The sequence below is a fragment of the Oryza glaberrima genome, chromosome 2, assembly GCF_000147395.1.
Source record: "Oryza glaberrima chromosome 2, OglaRS2, whole genome shotgun sequence".
Lineage (NCBI taxonomy): Eukaryota > Viridiplantae > Streptophyta > Magnoliopsida > Poales > Poaceae > Oryza > Oryza glaberrima.
The window spans coordinates 8,058,270-8,078,107 of NC_068327.1; the positions used below are offsets into that span (position 1 = coordinate 8,058,270).

General features: G+C 44.8%; 1 pseudogene; it reads right to left on the reverse strand.

Moving 5' to 3' along the window:
- Positions 1 to 12,600: 12,600 nt before the first annotated feature.
- On the reverse strand, positions 12,601 to 18,692 carry LOC127764450 (UDP-glycosyltransferase 72B1-like; annotated as a pseudogene).
- Between the last annotated feature and the right edge of the window lie 1,146 nt (positions 18,693 to 19,838).

A 19,838-nucleotide genomic window follows, 5' to 3' on the forward strand; every position in this document is an offset into this window, starting at 1 on the left:
AACTCGCATTATTAGAATCACACACTTAACTTGCTTGGCCTCGGTCTGCGCGCAAAACCGACGGACCTACCCAGTAGTCGCACTATTTCCTGTAGGTTGTACTACCCTGATTCCTTGTCGCTCCACCCTTGTGGTACTTCGGTATCCGTGCTCTCTGAGCATGTATACCTAATATCCCACATGCACCGTTGATTGTCGAAAACTTGGGAAATGGGTTTGTGAAGCCTTCAAAACCCGACATGTGGTGTCGGTGTGTTCGAAAATAAAATGAATTGTGAAAACTCGCGATGCGGGGGTTGTGCCTATGTGGCACTGTCCCGTATTCGCATATAAGGACCGATTCCTGTGGGAAACTCATTGAACATAATCAAAGTGCAACCACAAGGTGGAATGGGACACCCTGGCTAAGTAACTAGTCGGTTCAGGGAAACCTCGCATGCCAATAGTTGGGAACGCCGGGGCGGGGTCGGTTGGAGCCAAACCGGGTTCCTGGTAAGGCAAGAACGAGAAGCTTCCTAACTTACCGATCGAGGTGGTTGGAGTTTGATTTGTGAAAACTAAAATGGCCTAAATTTTTGTGAGGATTTGATCCTTCTATGTGGCATGAGGTATCCCTGGGTCGGCTTGGGAAAGGCTTTGTCGCGAACCTCTGACACTGGCCAGTGTCTGGAGTAAGTTCGTGTCTTGTGGGTAAAGTGTACCCCCTCTGCAGAGGTTAACTAACTGTTCGAACAGCCGTGCCCACGGTCATGAGCGGAAGTGAGGTTGTTCCCGTTGCGTAGACTTGTTTGCCAGTGTTTTGTGAAAAGTTGTTGTGGTGTGGGAATCGTAACCAGAATCAGCCTATGTGGCAGATGGATGACCTGAGTGGTCAGAAATGAATCTGTGTGATTTGGGATGTCTGCGGGCATCATAGACTAGGCTTCCCGAGTGGAAGCGGATTGTTGTGCTGCTGGGCAGCTGGACTCTGGGAGTCCGAGAAAATGAAAAAACGGCTCTGGGAGCCGCTTAATCAAGTGAAATGGCTCTGGGAGCCGAGAAGTAATGATCCGACCCGGGTGGTCGGTATATTACCATTTGAGTTGTTGAAAAGCATCTCTTAAAGTCGAATCGAGACGCAAGTCTCTTTTCGACCCAAACTTAGAAAGAAATAAATCACTTACTGATTTCAAAACGATTTCAAAACAAAGGATTTGCAAAACAACCTTGCCTCTCTTCCAAGCTTGCATTAAACACCTAAGTTCCCGTGACTTGCTGAGTACGAAAGTACTTACCCTTGCCCTATATAAATATATATAGTTCCTCCGTCCTGAAGCTGAAGATGAAGTGAAATGAAGAATAGGATTTCATCCTGGTTCCCAGCTGTCGCCTGTGGTGTTGGGTGTTAGTCCGTTGGTTCCGCTGCTGCTGCTATTGTTGGTGTTTCCCCGTCCGCGTCGTCGGTTGTATTCTCGGGCTGTCCTGAGCTGCAACCTAAGTTAAGGGTGTTTCCCCGTCCGCGTCGTCGGTTGTATTCTCGGGCTGTCCTGAGCTGCAACCTAAGTTAAGGTAAATAAGTCCTCTATTTATTTTAAGGATTTGCAATGATTCATATTTGTCACCGTGGCTACCAGCACTATGTCCTAGGACTGGTACCGAGATCGCGGTTTCATAGGAAGCGGTTCGCGCCCTTTTTCCTACGACACGCTCCTATCAGGTGCCGTTGTACGGCGGTGCCGGATTGGGGTGTGACATAGGTATTGCTAGATTTGGGGTTCGTCTTCCTTGTATTATTCTCTTATTTATTTTCCCCTTATTTTTTGGTATGCGGTTGATTTGATTTTGCTTATGGAAAGCTGGGTACATGTGGATTTTAGTTGGATGGACGATGCTGCCGAGATTTACACCTTCATGTTTAACACTTTACTTAGCAGTAATCATCTAGAGCAAATCACTTGTTTTTCTTCTCAGGTAGCTGCGACAAACCAAACAAGCACAACCTCAGGCCGCCTGACCAGGTCATGTTCCTGAACTTCTCGTATGCCTATCAGGCATGGAAATTCTCGCTTGATGTGACCATGGCTAATATGGATATAATCATTGCTGGATCAACAAGAAGACATCAAAATCTAGTCCTCCAAGTATTGGAACTCGATTTGGCCACCTACTATATTGATGACTTCAAATGGCCGTCAAATCTGCATGCGAGCTCCATTTTTGGCCTGTGGGTACTTGATGGAAAGATTTCGGAGTTCACTTTCAAATGAATCAAGCCTCATTGTCAAATTCCATTCCAGTCATCTGCAATTGAAGAAACAATGTGTTGCGTCAACTGTCATGGGCCTTTGGACTTCTAACTTTGTTTGGGACCCCGGCCCAAGTGGGACCCATGTGGGGTGCCCCCCAAACAAGTGGAGCATGACCCTAGGAACCCCTAGGTCATCCTCCCAACTCCTTAAATAGCTAGGTACCCCTTCAGGGTTTCTCGAATTTCGTTTAGATTAAAGTTTAGCCATTGCTACTTGCTTGAAGCGCGCGTGTCAACTAGACCGTCCCTCTGCTTGTCTTCGGGACCCCAACTTATCATGTTTATTCAATTTCTATTTGCAATATTTAGATTGCTTTATCTTGTTCTTGCTTGTTTCTTTGATTTGCTTGCAGGAATAAGATTGATTTCCATCAACAATATCAACAACCCACGGAGAGATGTATCGATCGCTAAGTGTTAACAGCAGAATTTCGCCGTCGTGTTTTCCGTCAGCACTAAGGCGCAACACAACAACGTCTTGTATGGATGTAGTCAGATCGTTAATGTTTCTCCCAAATCATAGTTATCATCAACTCACTGAAAGATCGGGCCAATCATAGCCGTGAGCGTATCGAGTGGCGCTCAGGGTTTATCATCACCTCTAACGGGTTTGACACTGATCAGAAATGAGTGGTCATTGATGACTCCACTCACCTTTGAAAGGTCTCGGCCCATTTGAGGTGACAGTCACCTCTAACGGGTTATACCATGTAACTTGTCCCAAATAGACAGAATTATCTGAGGAACTTAGTTTTATCTGCAAAATCATTTGAAAACTTCCGGAATAAGAGTTAGGCAAAGGATGAGATAATAGTACTCTATGATCTGTTATATCCCTCAACCACCCAAGGTGAAGAGAAGCATGTGTTCCGACATGGGATTGGGTGTAAGGGTAAGCCACCGTGCCTACTTGCTTAATACGAGAGAGAGTACTCAAACTTTGCACCTGTACATTCTAGATATATAACATAGTAGCAACTCCTGATCAACAAACCAAGTTTAATTGTTCTGAGTCCTTTACTCGGGACGAGCAAAGGTTCAAGCTTGAGGGGTTTGTTGACGGTCGTTATAGGTCAATTTCGATCATCAATATAACTAAAATAAAGGAGAACTGGCTATGCTTGCAATCCATATTTGTTTTAGAATAATCTATTTCCACTTGTACTTGGATTATATCTATCTGTAGGTAAAGAGATACAAAATGGAGGAGAACCGGCAGCAAAACACCCGAACAATTAATCAGATGCTGTCGAGAATCAGACTTATGGACAAATGGGCCAGAAACTCAGAATTGACATGATCAAGTGGGCCCATAATTCACTAATCTGGACTAAGGAACAATTGGGGAGTCAGCCTGCCAAAATTGGGCCAGGTTGGCCCAGCCCATGGTTCGGCCGAATCATGGGTTCGGCCGAACCTCTCTGGGCGCCGTTTGATCCAGGGCTTTGATCGGACGGTGGGGATTCACTCCCAATGGCGGTTAGAGGGTATTACCGACCTTGCCAACCGCCACAACCGTCATTCTTCAGCTATAAAAGGCCTTCACCTCCTCCACTCCTTCACACACTCAAGCAAGCTCAATTATCTCTTCTACACTTTAGTTTAGTATTCTAGTGCTAAGTGGAGTAGAACGTGCTAAGTGGAGTAGAATAGAATAGCATCTCGGAGTCCTCGGAGTCTTTGGAGAAATTTTGGTATGGTTGTAATAGCTTTCCTTCTTTCTTTTGTAAGACTTTCAGAATTAATGAAATATTCTTCTTCGTATTCCCTCGACACTTTAGTTCATCTAACTATTGTCTTTACTTTATATCTGTATCGCTACAGTCGTATAGTTAGCCACCAAAGAGGTGCAGTGGTGTGGGTTTAATGTCCGATTACTCGGTTGCTCTATGTCATCTCGAGGGATGTAACAAGGAGGCGGCATCGGTTACTCAGTTCATATTTCTAGTAATGCCGTTAAGAAATACAACAAGGAGGCGGCGGACGTCGGTAGGGCGGAGGGGGCAGCGGTCATTGGTAGGGGGCGGAGGAGGCGGCTGTCGACAGTCGAGGCGATGGCGGCGGCGGTTGGCGGTTGGGGTAGAGGAGGCGACGGTCGTCGGTATGGTGTGGAGGAGGTGAGGATGTGGTGTGAAGAAGGAAGAGAGAGAGAGAGAGAGAGAGAGAGAGAGAGAGAGAGAGAGAGAGAGAGGAGCTTCCCAAGAATGATCCTGATTGGTGGTAGCATATGGCATGGCATATCCAGAGACCTGGCCTTCTTGATCATCCCTCAGTTTTCCTTGCCATGCCATGCCAGGATATATATAGGAGGGGAATGGGATAAGGATGAGAATGGAGAGGCTCTTGGGAGGAGGGGAGGGAAGTGTTGGTATTTATTACGACCGCAGAATAATCTGCAAGTGCACAGATAACGTTGTATCCTTCACCCGGCTTAGGATGGAGGGGATTTCTATGGGTTAATTATGTTAATTAAGGTAAAACACTATTAATTGCTTCGGGCACCGGCATACCCTTGGTCTGCCAAGGAGATTCCAGCTTACAACTCTATGATATACCCGAACGTGGAAGATTACGAAGGACGGACAGAGCCATCACCACCTGCTGCCTACCTCTACAACCCATGGAGCACACAACAAGCAAAGGTAACCTCCAGCCTAGATACCGCGCCTGTGCTATTGATTACTACCCTAATACCGACGTCATATAGAAGATTAAGGTACTCTACCTAAGCAAAACGATGAACCCACAACGATGAGAATATATCTTACTTAAATAACAAAAGTAAATACCAAAGGAGATCAATAATACTAACTTATAAAAGAAGCATCTGTTGAGGTACAAGATCGAAGAGAGTGCCGACATTTCCGGCACTCCTTCGGAACTCCCCTGGAAGAATGCCGACATCTTCGGCACTCCCTCATAACTCCCAAAGAAAACTCCGACATTTGCGGCAATCCTTTCCGAGCTTCCCATCACTCTCTTCATACTCTACTAGAGCAATGCCTAAGTATATAAGTGAGTTGTACTCCACTTGTTGGTCTAAATAGAAGAGAGGAGTGGAGGAGCTAAATATAGTTTGAGATGACTTGAGAGAGTGGAGATGCTTAAGGAAATATTCTCCGCCAACTCCTCTCAAGCCTTGTTGACTGTCGTTATAGACCAATTTCGACCGTCAATATATCCGGAATAAAAGAGAACTAGCAATGCTAGCAATGCATATTTTATTAGAATAATCTAGTTACACTTGTACTTGGAATTTTATTTGAATACAAAGATCTTCACATAAATGGAGGAGAATCGACGGAAAATAAAAGAACAATCAATCGAAGTCCGTCGAGTGGCGGACTTATGGATGGATGGGCTCACAAACCCATTAAAATAACTGCAAATGGGCCCAACCACCATACCACTGGGCTGAGGATCCATCGAGCGACGCACCAGAGAAGACGTGGGCCGATTGGGCCAGGCCAGGGTTCGGCCGAACCCCCAGCTGCATCGTTGATGCTCCCCTTCCACGTGGATGCTCCTGATCACTCCCCAATGACGGTTGCGAGGCATTTCCAACATTTCCAACTGCAACAACCGTCATTGGCAGCCTATTTAAGGACCTCACCTCCTCCATTCCAAAGTACTCCAAGAAGTAATCATTCCAAGAAGCTCTCTAGTTTATTTACATTGTTCTAGTACTAGTGGAGTAGGAATAGAATAGTTTCCTTAGTTCTTCAAGTCTTCAGGAGATTTCGGGTATGGCTCTAGTAGCGTTTCCTTCTTTTGTAAAACTTTACTCATTAATGAAATATTCTTCTTATAGTTTCAGTCATTTACTTCACTTATATAATTATTCGAGTACTGACTTTAGCTTATACTTGTTTCGATATAATTATGTAGCTAGCTTACCAGAGATATGCAATGATGTGGGTTTAATGTTCATTTCCATGATTACTCTATGTCATCTGCAGAGATGTAGAGTAGTATTTATTAATGTAAGCGTGGTGCTTAGATTATTAGATATCGTTAAATGGTTTTATATGCCACGGGTCTATATAGGTGGGCCACTGATGGTGACAGCTCAGTACGGGTATTCCTCCACGTGCGTATATAATACTAAGACAATTTCCTAGTGTGGGTACTCCTCTGTATTCATTATCGGTTGGATGATCATGATGGGTTGTCGTAAGAAACTCGACAACCAAGGGTGGTCTCTCGATACACCAGAAGGGCACAGTTAGGGGATATTGGTTGCATAATTGTATACTAGATTATATTTTAATGAGAGTATTCTGGTTTGTTCCTTCTATGTGTCAACTTATTCTACCCCTACATTAATTAACCCTTTCAATAGACTTTGATCTATACAAGTGATATAAATTATTAGCATAGTACTCTCTTACCATATCTTCTCTTGGGATTAAATAAATACGATACCTTGAAATACTTTCGGGTGAAATGCTACAACGGTATATCCGTGCGCTTGCAGATCATATCTGTGACCGTAAAATATACCGAGAATATTTCAGCGTCATTGCTAGGAATTATATTTCTAGTAATGATGTTAAGAAATATCAACAAGCATTTTTGGCGCCGTTGCTGGGAAAGATATTTGATTAAGAGTTTACTATATGCTAATAATTTTATATTCACCAATGTATGATCACTGTCCTTTCTAGGCTAACCTTGATTGTTTTCGCTCTTATGTGAAAACAGGATAGTGCATGACTGGTTTCAACTTGTCGAAAAATTTCCAAGATAATCCCAAAGGATTCTTTGGGAGCATCAAATCTCGTGTTGTCCCTCCGCAGAAGACTCTTTCGGTAGAGAAATCAGCCATCCCAGCGCCAACAACTTTCAAGACAATGGCTGAGAAGACACTCCGCGAGTTCGGTGCTCCATCCGCTGACAGCGTGCCTATTGGACCACGTGTCAACATGGACTTCGACCTCAAGACAGGCCTAATCACTATGGCGCAGGCTAGCCCGTTTTGTGGCAAGCCGAACGAGGACGCTAGTGCTCATCTGTAACAATTCCTAGAGATCTGTAGCACATATACGATTAAAGGAGTCAGCCAAGATTCCATCCAACTCCGTATGTTCCCGTTCTCCCTCCTTGGGAGAGCGAAACAGTGGTTTTATGCCAACCATGCTACAGTTGATACCTGGAACCAATGCTCAACCGCGTTCCACGCAAAATTCTTCCTGACGGGCAAAACCAACGCCTTTCGTAGAAGAATTTCTAGCTTTCAGCAAACGAAGGATGAGACGATCCCGGAAGCATGGAAAATACAACAGGAATATGTCGCCACCCTTTTCTTTTACTTTTCGACGAGTTCTTGCTTCAAGTCAAGGCATCGGCTATGATCTCTAGGCAAGAGGTAACCTCTCTCGATGACTTGTGCTATCGGGTCTATTATGTTGTTTTAGATGTATTAGTCCTTCTATTGTGACCATTGTTATCATATATCTTAGTTAATCTAGTCTTAGTGTCTCAATTTAGTCATATCTACTGTTTCTCGATTTAGGGTTTATGTCGGTATCGGCTAAATTGCTTTACTAGATTAGATTAGCTAAGCTATCCACCATCCTGAAAAGTGGTTAATTTCTCGATTGTTTAGACTTTATGCTTCTTTGCATACTTTGCGATCCATCATGCCTAGCCATGCTTAGAATCATATAAACTAACCTAGAATTAATCATAATTAGGAATAGTATCCGGGTTTCAGCCGATCTTACCTAATATACATGATAGCACATGTTTTATGATCTTTTTATGTATATTTTCCATTTATATAGATAGATTGCTTTATATAAATACATCAAGTTAGATTGATCTCGCTTGAAACTTCATACATGGTGATCAATTGATGTTTGGTATGTTTATATAGATTAATTTATTTATCTAAGTTTGTATTGGAGTATTAGCTAGTACATTATCTATCTTTGCTCTAAATACTGATATGTCAGCTATTTCTATAATAATGTCTTAAAACAATTGATAAAACCCAAAGAGATAGTATTACAACCGATAGAGTGTATTTAGGGTTTTTGATCTGATTGACTATCATATTGCCACAGCCGATTAGGTTTACCTGTATCGGCTAGGTCCTGACGATACATCATCAGCCATATCAGCCGACCAGCTATCGTTCATCTAATTATGTTTTTTTGTCTTTCTTACTGGTTGCAGGATCAAACCAACTGGCACGCTCTTGATACTCGATGCAAGCCTTGAACCTACATTGGAGTGGAGCAAATCTCCCAGGCTGCCATGTTTTCCGTCAGCACACATGACTATATATGGGCCCATTAGTGATGTTCTTTATCAGGTCTACAATGGACCCGTTTACATATGACGCCTTACCTGTGACGGGTCGTATCCTTGAGCCTCATCCAGAATGGGCTCCAGTTTAACCTGTTAGAGATGAGGTCACTAGTGACGGGTCACTTTGACCCAGACAGGTGGGTCGTCACTGATAGGCTGATATGGTGTAGTGCGACCAAACTGAGTTAGCACTATGATAGATAAAGATTAATGGTTAAGTAAGAACAAGTAAAACGAGAAAACTGTTAACACAAAAATAACTGAGTTTTAATTATTATAAACTTGAAAATGAATTTCTTTAATATTTTAGAGCAATAGTTTTTACATGAAATGCACAATTTAGTAGTTTAAAAAACATGCCAATCATATGCCACGTGAGCACCACGTAGGATATTGTGAGTTTCATGTAAAAACCACTGCTCTAAATATTAAAGAAATTCATCTTTGACAAGATATACATTCTGGATGAGGCTCAAGGATACGACCCGTCACAGGTAAGGCCTCATCTGTAAACAGGTCCATTGTAGACCTGACAAAGAACATCTCTAACTGGTCCATATAGACCCGTCACAGGTGATATCTTATATTTAACGGCAATTTGAGACCAAAATAACACACTTTGATAAGTTCGATGACTTAAAAATGCATTGTGAGAGTTTTAGAACCTGGATGACACGAACAAACAAGTTTAGAAACCGGCAGTGAACTTTACTCAAAAGAGTAAAGTTTCGTCCATAATAATGTTTTTTGTGTTTTGCATTATTTGTCTTTGTAAACAAAATTAATAAAAATAAAATCATCTTTATTTAATCGTTTTGTGTACTTTCCCACCTTTTATGGAACTATGGATTACTTCCATCTTTTTTTCCCATTAGTACAAATTACTCTGTCTTTTCTAAAGTTTGAGTAACTCATGCTCCATCGCTCAAGACAAATATTGTCTAACAATCCAGAGCTAGAGCACCGAGTTTCTTAGGCCATATACGACGAAGGTCAATGCTATCAGTTATATCAACATGACATATAGGATAGAATCACACAAAAGTCAAACCACTCATAATGGAAACCACGCGAAAGTAAATTTTATGTTTCAATCTGTAAAATCAAAGCTGTTTTTATTATTATTCTGTGATGAACAATTAGCATCGGAGATTATCGGTTTTATTATTTGGAATTTAGTTTCGAAGTGGTTTTTGGAGATGATTGGATTTCACAGGTGAATATACAGGTACCGTTGTTATTTCATGTGACCGGTCAGACCGGGCAGTGTGTGCCGGTCAGACCGGCCAGCCCGCGGTTTGACCGGCCGACTCTGTGTCGGTTTCGATTTCGGGTTGTTTGTTTGGATATCTGTGATTGTTTCATGATTATGGCTTCTAGATGGATACTATATGTATGTAATACTGTTGTTTGCTACTAATGAGTCAAGTTGGAGATAGCTTGGTTTCGGAATATGGTTTCTTTGTTTATTTCATTTGTAGGTGACTCAATGTCTCGGGAGAGTATTTGCGGTGATGGACCGGGAGTCGGCTTGGGGATAAGACGACGTCCGTGGTGGTCAGAGATCATGCAGGATACTTAGGCTAGAGTTGATGCACGTGGTTGATGGAGATTCCATATGGCATACGATGGAGGTATTGTGTGCGTATGGAATGCGGAGTCGAATTTGAAAGGAGTTCGAATTTAATATGATTGGTTATGTAAAGTTTGTTTCTTGTACTAGAGGGTTTCCTAAGGTGTTTAGGACTTTTAGTATGAGTTTGGTTCGTGGCTTTAGGTTCCCTACCTCGGGTATAAATAGAGGGGGAGCGTGAGGCTTCCCATATCGCTTTTGAAAGCAATTGAGAGTTGAGTTTTGCGTTAGGGTTTCGAGTTTAGTCGAAATTTTTGTAAGGAGTGCGATATACCGGCGGTCAAACCGACGGCAAGCGGCGGTCAGACCGACGGTGGCGAGACGGTCAGACCGGCGGCGGCGACAGCAAGCGGCAGCTGATCTCGGCGGTCAGACCGGAGATCTAATCTCGATCAGACCGACGACCGGCAGGACAACTTAGTTCAGATTGTGATCCGTCGAATTCGAGGGTAACTTTTATTTCCGCTAAAAGTTTTCGGTTTTTGGGTATACCAACCATTCACCCTTCCCCCTTTTGTTGGCTTAGTTATTGTGATTCGATCCTACATAATCCCTACTTATTTGTGTGTTAGCCCTTATAATATAACTTATTATCAATATTTACATTTTGGACCTTATGAAAAAAAAGTACATGGGTACCCTCAACCTTTACATGGTTCCACTGTTAGCCTCTCCCACTGTATATTTTTCTACCCCATCGTATTCGACGAGCTCGAGCTACCTCTCCCCTTCATCTAAGAGAGAATCCACGGCGGTAGTGAGGACAGTGAGTTCCTTTCTCTACCGACGAGACGTGCCACGATAGAAGTGAGGACAAAAACCTTCCCTCTCCACCACCGATGAGAAGGGCTATGACGGGAGCGAGGACAGTGAGCTCCCCTTCGTCACCGGATCTAGATGCAAGCTCGTAGGATCCGGCTGTCGTGAGCTAGTCGGCCGGTGACGAGGCCAGCATATCAAAGGGTAATGAGCTACACGGCGGCTGTCGATCTCCAGCCTCCAGGTGCACCCACCTTTTCTCCTTTCCTCTCTTTTTCCCCTTCCAGACCACCTTTTCTAATTGAAGCTTTTATTTCCTCTTTTGACTCACTCAACTCATGTCTCCAAGCAGTGGCGCCGCAGTCCCTTAGCTCCCACTGCACTGCAACGGGCGCTCGGCTCTATAGATGGCCATATGGCCCGAGGCCCGTGGCCCGGCCCAAGGCACGCCAATTTGGCCCGGCCCAAGCACGACACGGCCCGACTTGGGGTCATGCCCGTGCCGGCCCGGCCCGACAGCCGGGCTGTGCCTGGGCCGCACCCTCGGCACGGTGGGCCGGCCCGGCACGGCACGACCGAATAAAAAAAGTTGAGGGACGCAAAATAGACTTAATGAACCATATCAGACAGGGCTCAAAGATGAGAGGAATACAAAATAGACTTATTTTCTAGCCATATGGACCCAGCCCACAGAGTTGAGGGATGTAAAATAGACTTATTCTATGGAAAAGTACGATGAACCGCTGTGCCTTCGGACCGGCCCGACACGGCCCGAGTCGTGTTGGGCCATGCCTGGGCCGTGTGTGTGGCCTATGGGCTGGCACGGCATGATCCGGAGTGTAGGTCGGACCGTGCCGGCTCGACTAACCTCGGCACGGCAGGCCGTGCCTGGGCCGTGCCGCCTGTTTGGCCATCTATACTCGGCTCCAACATAGATGTTTATAATTACTGTTTATGGTGGTGTATTGGGCATGAACGCATGGCCTTATTAGTGGAACTAGCAAAGAGAATATATTGGGGACACTAATCACTGATTAACAGGTTGCAGGCTGTGCACGAGGAAGAGGTCATCGTGTGCCATGTCAAGTTGTCAACAAACAAGCCTAGCCTGGCCGGTTACGTTCTGAACACAGTTTCAGTGCCAGTGTACAAGACAGGTCACCACCTTTATTATTATATATACTACTGAAAAGCAGGAGTGGAGTTAACTATTATGGTATAAAAATATTATGTTAAACTATTGAGGGACGGGAGATTCTCTCGTTATTTACCTGTTATATTTTTTAAAAAAATATATATTAATATGTGATAGATCACGCTACAAACATATAATTTTAAAATCATCTTTTATAAGTAAAAAAAATATAACACATATTCATCGTCAAATTTAATACTTTCGTTCTAACTTATAAAAGTTAAATTTTATCTCCATTGTTATGGAGTGATATATTACATATTAATTTATTTTTTTATAATCACTTAAACAACGTGCAAACAACAGTAGCATATTTTACTATCTAGTTTAAAATAGTTTCCTCTACTGAAAAGTCAAAACGTCACGGAAACAACGCACGATGACACGACAGTCCCCTGCATCTACGGTCGTTTACTTGTGCGCCGTCGCCGTCGCCGCCGCCTTCCACTTGCCGGCGACCTCCTCCAGCGCCCGCCGCGACGACCCCTCCGGCGACCACACCCGACCACCCGCCTGCTGCAGCTCCCTCGCCCGCCGCCGCATGCCACGCCCCTTCTCCCCCTCCATCACCTCCTGCACCGCCGCCGCGATCTCCTCACGCGTCACAACCGCGCCGCCGACGACATCATCCTCCTCCCACGAGCGCGGCCAAACGGCCACCCCCACGGACTCTTCCAGGACGACGGCGTTCACCGTCTGCTCCGCATGCAGTGGCCACGCGATCATCGGCACGCCGGCGGCCACGCTCTCCAGCGTCGAGTTCCACCCGCAGTGTGACACGAACGCCGCCGTCGCGGGGTGCGACAGCACGCGCACCTGCGGCGCCCACGCCGCGACGGCGAGGCCCCGGCCGCTCGTCCTCTCCAAGAACCCGTCGGGGAGCCACGCCAGTGGATCGTCGTGGACACGGTGGTCGTCTTCGTCGCCGGCGCCTTTCCCGAAGGCGAAAGACTCGCCGTTGAAGCTTGGCATGCGCACGACCCAGAGGAACCTGTGGCCGCTCATCTCCAGCTTGGCGGCGAGCTTGCGCGTCTGCTCGACGGACAGCATGCCAGCGCTCCCGAAGGAGACGAACACCACCGACCCTGCCGGCTAGAGATCCAGCCACTCCAAGCACGCCGACTCGCCGGCCTCGTCGGAGCTCGACCGGACGAACGGGCCCACCGGGTAAGCCGGCGGGAACGTCCCTCTCTCCGCCGCCTTCTTGAACTCCTCCACGGCGGCCGGCTCCAGCTCGTAGAAACTGTTCGCCAAGAAGCCGGCGGCGCGGCGGTACAGCCGGCCTGTCGCGAGGAGCTGCCCGTACACCGGCGTGGTGTTGTCCCTCAAACCGCGGGGCACCTCCGCGTTCTGCAGCGACACGCCGCCGGGAAGCTCGAGAGGGTCCGGGAGGGCGCGTTGCTCGCCGGCGGCAGCACCGTCGTGCAGCTCCACGGTCCGGCACATCAAAGATAGCGCGGCGAGGCTAGTGGGTACGAAGACGTAGCCCGGGACCCCGAGCTCGGCGGCGACGGGCAGCGCCGCGGCGCAGAAGATGTCCGGGACAAGCGCGGCTAGCGACGCCGCGGACCGGAGCAGCGCACGGAGGTTCGGGAGGGAGCGGTGGACGACCTCGTGTTAAGAAACGATAGGCGAACAAACGATAAAGAACAATAGATCAATCACAAAAGACACGAGATTTAACGTGGAAAACCCTCCCAAAACAGGAGAGAAAAAACCACGGGCGCCAGCCAGCAAAATATCTTCACTATATCTGAGGTGAGGTTACATCGCCGCACGGCGTCTTACAAGAGGTATATATATAGTGGAACCCTAAACGGCAAAAGCTGGCCTTTATTAAGTGCAAATGAATTTGGATCACAACTCAACAAACTCCACCTTGAGACAAATTCCTTCTTGTAGCATGAATCAATCCTTCACCCTGAACACAACAAAGACAAAAAAACACTTTCGGCGCCAAATAGTCTCTCGGGCTAAACCACTATACCAACTAAGCTTGAGCAAAGCTCAAACTTAGCAACAGGAACAGGCTTTGTGATCATATTAGCAGGATTATCATGAGTACTTATCTCGCATACCTTTAGCTTACCTTGCGCGACTACATCGCGAACATAATGGTACTTGATATCAATGTGCTTTGTCCTCTCATGAAACATCTGATCTTTGGTGAGGCATATAGCACTTTGACTGTCAAAAAACAAGTTAATGCAAGAATCAACTCCACAAAGCTCAGCAAACAATTCTTTCAGCCAAACTGATTCTTTACATGCTTCAGCAATAGCCATGTATTCTGCTTCAGTGGTAGACTGGGCAACAACAGGCTGCAATGTTGCCTTCCAACTCACAGCACAACTACCAATGGTAAACACATAACCTGTGAGTGACCTTCTCTTATCCAAATCTGCAGCAAAATCAGAATCCACATATCCAACAAGCCCCTTATCAGTCCTGCCAAACTTCAAGCAAGCATCAGCTGTGCCTCTGAGGTACCTGAAAATCCACTGAACAGCTTTCCAGTGTTCTTTACCAGGATTAGCCATGTATCTACTAACCAAACTCATAGCATGAGATAAATCTGGCCGAGAGCAAACCATGGCATACATCAAAGAACCAATAGCACTAGAATATGGAACTCTAGACATGTATTCTACATCCTCATCAGTACTAGCACATTGTAAAGCTGATAATTTAAAATGAGGTGCAATAGGAGTGCTAACAGGCTTTGCATCATGCATGTTAAAACGCTGAAGAACCTTCTTAATGTAGCTTTGCTGACTAAGAAATAACAAACCAGAATTTCTGTCTCTAGTGATTTCCATATCTAGAATTTTCTTAGCAGCACCAAGATCTTTCATATCAAACTCACTACTCAACTGTTTCTTCAATGTAGTGATTTGTTCCTTGCTCTTGGCAGTAATCAGTATATCATCAACATATAACAACAAGTATATAGGTGATCCATTAACAAATTTAATATACACACAGCTATCAAATTCAGACCTCTTAAAGCCATGTGACAACATAAATGAATCAAACATTTTATACCATTGACGAGGAGACTGTTTCAAACCATACAAAGATCTTTTCAACTTGCAAACATAATCCTCCTTACCAGGTACTATGAACCCTTCTGGCTGGTCCATGTATATCTCCTCCTCAAGCTCTCCATGTAAAAAAGATGTCTTCACATCTAACTGCTCAAGCTCAAGATCATGCATAGCAACAATACTGAAGAATGTGTGAATTGAATTATGCTTTACAACTGGAGAGAACACATCATTATAATCAACACCAGCAATTTGACTGAAACCTTTTGCTACTAACCTTGCCTTAAACCTCGGAGGCTCGCTAGGAGATAAACCCTCCTTTCTCTTGAAGATCCATTTACAACGAACAGGCTTCTTCTGTTTTGGCAAGTGCACAAGCTCCCATGTGCCATTCTTCTCAAGAGACTACATCTCCTCCTGCATAGCTGAGATCCACTTCTCACGGTCTCCAGAAACAACAGCTTCAGTGTATGTGGCTGGCTCAAGAGTATTCTCCACCTGTTCAGCACAACTAAAAGCATAATAAACCATATCACATTCCTCAATAAGACGGACTGGAGCTCCACAACTCCTCTTTGTTCTGCGATGGGCAATAGGTTCATCTTGTGGCTACAAAACAGGAGGTGAGTGCTGAACAGTATCATTAACATCATTACCAACAATTTCAGTTTCCTGATCATTCACGTGCTCCACCTGCACGCTAACATATTGCTGCTCCTCATCTGAACCACCTGGTGTGACATCTGTGGGCAAGCTGTCATTAAACATAACAGATTCATTAAAAACAACACTCCTGCTCATGAAGGTCTTGTTAGTTTCAGGATTCCATAACTTATATCCTTTTACTCCTGAACCATAACCAAGAAATAGACACTTAATAGCTCTAGGCTCTAATTTTCCATTATCAACATGAGCATAAGCAGTGCATCCAAAAACTCTCAACTGTGAATAATCAGCAGGCATACCAGACCATACCTCAATGGGAGTTTTCTTATTAAGTGGGATAGAAGGCGACCTGTTGATCAAGTAGCAGGCGGTGTTAGCAGCCTCTGCCCAAAAACGCTTGTTCATGCGAGCGTTGGACAGCATGCAACGAGCCTTGGAGATGATGGTTCTGTTCAAGCGCTCAGCTACACCATTTTGCTGTGGAGTGTACGGGATGGTGTGATGCCTAACGATGCCTTCCTTCCTGCAGTAATCATCATAAGCATCCAAACAAAATTCACCACCATTGTTAGTGCGAAGTACTTTTACCTCCTTTTCAGTTTGCCTTTCTATCATAACTTTCCACTCCTTAAAAGCAGCAAATGTATCATCTTTATGTTTCAGGAAATAAGGCCACACTTTTCTAGAGTAATCATCAATAATGGTAAGCATATAACGAGCACCACCAAGAGAGGGCTTACGAGAAGGCCCCCACAAATCAGCATGTACATAATCAAGTATACCTTTGGTGCGATGAACTGAGGTATTGAATTTTACCCTCTTGTGCTTACCAAAAACACAGTGCTCACAGAACTTCATGTTACCCTGAGTGCAGCCATCCAGCAGGTTCCTCTTCATCAATTCTGCCATACCAAGTTCACTCATATGTCCAAGACGCATGTGCCACAGGTTAGTCTTACTAGGTTCATCTTTAGTAACAGCAGCAGTGGTAACAGAACCATGTAATGTACTTCCTCTAAGGACATATAAGTTTGCAGAATTCATATCACCAATCATGTAAACAAGAGAACCTTTCGATACCTTTACAACTCCACCTGAACCGGGGTATTTGTATCCTTCTGCATGAAGTGTGCTGAGAGAAATGAGATTTCTCGCCATCCCTGGTATGTGTCTCACATCTTTCAGCGTGCGTGTCATGCCATCATGAGTCTTGATCTGAACGGAGCCAATGCCCACAATCTCACGTGGGTTATCATCTCCCATGCGCACAACATCTCCATTCTGCACAGACTTGTAAGAACTAAACCAATCTCTGTTAATGCAGATATGAAACGAACATGCAGTATCAAGTATCCATTCATCATGACTAGCAACACAACCAGCAAAACAACAAGACAATCTCCTGAATCAGAGTTTTCAGCACTGGTAACAACAGAGGCCTTACCATCAGATTTCCTTTTCTCCTTATTCTGCAGCTTCCAACATTCTTCAATGAAGTGATTTTTCCTTTTGCAATACTTACAGAACTTTTTACCTCTGGATTTAGAACGGCCTCTACTCTGACTCTTGTCACGATCATTGCTGTCGTTGTAGGTTCTCTGCTCAGATCTGCCTCTGACCTGCAATGCTTCGCCCTTAGAGGACGACGCATCAGACTGAACCATACCTTTCATCTTCTCCCTGTTTTGGAGCGCCTCATAAACTTCCGCTAGGGTTAGTTCATCACGGCTTAAAAGTATGGTGTCACGAAAATTTGCATATGAACTAGGCAGTGAGCATAACAGTAAAAGACCTAAATCTTCATCATCAAACTGTACCTCCATCGACACTAGGTCGGCAACGATCGCCTTGAAGACCGATATGTGGTTCAACACAGAACCACTCTCCTGCAACTTGTGCGAGAACAACTTCATCTTGATATGCATCTTACTGGTTAGATCTTTAGACATGCAGATCGATTCCAGTTTGAGCCAAAGTTTTGCAGCAGTCTTTTCCTGCAACACTTCTTGCAAAATATCATTAGATAGATGAAGTTGGATTAGCGACAGAGCCTTACGATCTTTCCACTTCTCCTCAGCGGTCCACTCAGTCGTTTTCTTCTTCCCGAAGCTTTCCAGCGCCTCATCAAGATCCGAAGTTTGTGCCAGAACAGCCCGCATCTTGACTTGCCACAGCGAGAATCTCGTCTTGTAGTCTAGCAGCAGTAGATCATACTTCATCGACGCCATCGTGAAACCCTAATCTAGGAACCAGCTCTGATACCACTTGTTAGGAAACGATAAAGAACAATAGATCAATCACAAAAGACACGAGATTTAACGTGGAAAACCCTCCCAAAATAGGAGAGAAAAAACCACGGGCGCCAGCCAGCAAAATATCTTCACTATATCTGAGGTGAGGTTACATCGCCGCACGGCGGCTTACAAGAGGTATATATATAGTGGAACCCTCCGCTACGGCAGAAGCTGGCCTTTATTAAGTGCAAATGAACACCTCGAACAGCATCCTCTCCAGTCCGGCGTCGGCGGGGAGGTCGTCGAGGGGCACCACCGGCAGCGTGGCGGTGGCGACGGTGGCTGGGAGCGAGGACAGCACAGCGGAGCGCGTGTCGGGGTGTTCGAGGTCGGCGAAGGTGACGAGCGTGGGCGCGACGCTGTGGTGGTCGGCGAGCCACCGCGCCAGCTCGGCCAGCGGGATGAGGTGGCCGGCGCTGGGGCTGGCAAGCAGCACGACGCGCGGCGGCCGCGGCGCGTCGGCGTCCCGCTGGTCGTCGGCGGTGAACGTCTCCATTATTTCGTGGTATAGTTGGCTACTTGGCTGGCGACGGTTTCGTTTCCTATTTCACTTGAGGCGCTAAGTGACAACTATAGAGCTCACGCACGTTTGACTTGTTGCGATAGAGACAGAGAGAGAGAGGAACACTTCTTCCCTTTGATGTTACTTCAGCGGGAAGAAGATTGTACACTTAGAGAAAGTATATTCCTCCCTCACAAGATGTTACTACTAGTAGTATGAGTACCACATTTTTGCGTGTCTAAAAAAAGTCCAATTTACGTCCCTCAACTATACTTGAGTTTAATCATATCTCTTAACCGAAAAACCGGGTATAGGTATCACCCAATTTCTAAAACTGGTGTAAATTAAATTACGTCCCTTGGTTGTAGCCGATTTTTAATGATGTACTAGCGCTTAAGTGTCTTTTTTACTTGGTCTTTCTCTTATGTGACGCTTATATATATATATATATATATATATATATATATATATATATATATATATATATATATATATATATATATATATATATATATGTTGCAATAGAAGAAAAAAATTAAAACTATCAATGCGACCAATATGTCAGTAGGTGGGCAATTAGAAAAAATTAAAACAAATATGTGGGGGCTACATGTCAATACCCATCTTCTCATCCCCTTCTATCCTACCCATCTTCTCTCCCGAGCTCTCCTAGCCTCCTCTCAGGGCCCCTTTAAATTGGAGGAAAAACATAGGAATTTTGGAGGATTTCAATCCTATAGGAAAATTTCCTATGATGCCCTTTGAAATAAAGGATTGAATCATATCCAATCCTTTGAAACTCCTATGGAATGGACAACCCTATAGAGATTTTGTAGAAAATTTAGCAAGAGCTTCAACCTCTTGGTAACTTTTCTTTGAGTCTATCTCTCTCAGGCCCCCTTTGATTCAAAGGAAATTCATAGGAATTTTAGAGGATTTCATTCCTATAGGAATTTTTCCTACAAAGACCTTTGAATCAAAGGAATGAACCCTATGGAATCATTTGAAATTCCTATGGAATGCATCTTCCCATACAAGTTTTGGAGGAATTTTGAGGTAGAACCTCATGGAAAAAATCCTTTGAGTCTTTATCTCTCCTCAAATTCCTGTGTTTTTCCTGTGGTCCAATCAAACGATCAT